Consider the following 1,500-nt stretch of genomic DNA (forward strand, 5'->3'; position numbering starts at 1 on the left):
CCCGCACCCCAGGACCCCAGCCCCAGACGGCCATCGGGGAACGGGGGAGTAAAAAAGACCCCGACACACACACACCGCCACCCTCAGATGTACTGTTGATGTGTGATGTTCTACAACGCAATTAAAATGGGGAAGACAGGGCAGAGGCCAGCACTATGCCAGTTTCCCCTCCACCCCTGCTCCAACCCTAACCCTAAATGTCTAAAAGAAAATAATGTGAGTGGGCACAGGCATCAGTGGCGAGACTGTCCCATCCCGCCCCTTACATGCATAAGTGCCCACTCCCAAGTTCCTATGTGTAAATGTTATGAGGTTATGAGTAAATGTCTAAGGTGTACAGTAAAATTGGAGCCCAGGTGGCCACAGCAAACAGATGTATAATTGTTCCCGCCGTAACACACCTGTGTCCCAAAAACCCTACATGAGTGAAGTTGAAAAATGAAGAGGGTGGAGATTGATGCAATGAAACATTGTAACTGTCCCAAACATTTCATCTGAAATATTCAATTAGAAATTTTGAATCTTTGCAAACACATTTCTCCTCTAACAGTGCAACAAATACTCAGTTTCTAACAAACTGAACATTTACAGTGAACTGAACTGGAGCAGTTGCTGCAAATGTTTGTACATGTGCACTCTCACCAAGGTGTGTCACCCACCGTGACTGTAATAATATCTGTGATTGGCTGCAGCCATGCACATTTATTGTTTTACAGCCTGTCTACCTCTGCTCTGACTCACCCTTCAGATCCAAAGATCGCTGCGCTGTTTGTTCATGCAGACTCTGATCTGGAAGACTCCGAGCCTTTCCAGACTTCGTCTAAAGGTGCTTCTTTAACCTTCATGATGCCTTCACCTGTCAGGCACTTTGTCTTTCATCAAGCCAGAGGCCTCATCTGGAACTAAACTGGTCATCTTTACAGGGTGCAAACAAGGGCCTGGACTGTTTTTATTTAAGACGGAAGAGGCCAAGGAGAAACTGGAACATGTAGCAATTTGCTTTTTGTTATTTAATTTGGTGCCTATGTGTTCAGGATCCAAAGGACAAGTGTATTTTTATTTCAGGTATGTCATTAATTTAACATTATTTAAAGAAAGAAGACAAAGAGATTTGATGTCTGGTATTCTGAATTTAGCTTTACTGTTCATTTCATTTCTTGTCAAAATGATTTTATACAATGATTGACAACAGGAGATTGATTTAATTAAATAAAACACAAATTTAACTTAAAACAGTTTTATTTGAAATTGTACCGAAGATACATATTCACTCATACAGTTCTTGATTAGTTCTGAAGATTTTAATGTGATAAAGAGTCCAGAGGGGAGTGACTGAAAGATTTTTACAACTTTAAAGCAGAGATAAAGTCACGAGAACTTTAACAGTTCCTGTTACACCTAAAAGGGAAATTCTGCTCTTTAAACACATTCAAAGTTCCCATTATCATATTTTATAGATACAAATAGTTATTTTTTATTGATTTTTATTGATTATTATTA

The 1,500-nt window shown here is 39.8% G+C and overlaps 1 protein-coding gene across 1 annotated transcript in view; it reads left to right on the plus strand.

The window, feature by feature from the left end:
* Nucleotides 1-806: 806 nt before the first annotated feature.
* The window catches only part of LOC106513585 (phospholipid-transporting ATPase ID), a gene marked incomplete at its 3' end in the record, with an annotated part of 11,879 nt that continues 11,185 nt past the window's right edge, over nt 807-1,500 (plus strand). Inside the window, 1 exon segment of the mRNA XM_014002499.1 lies at nt 807-1,065.

The sequence above is a fragment of the Austrofundulus limnaeus genome, unplaced genomic scaffold, assembly GCF_001266775.1.
Source record: "Austrofundulus limnaeus strain Quisiro unplaced genomic scaffold, Austrofundulus_limnaeus-1.0 Scaffold13, whole genome shotgun sequence".
Taxonomy (NCBI): domain Eukaryota; kingdom Metazoa; phylum Chordata; class Actinopteri; order Cyprinodontiformes; family Rivulidae; genus Austrofundulus; species Austrofundulus limnaeus.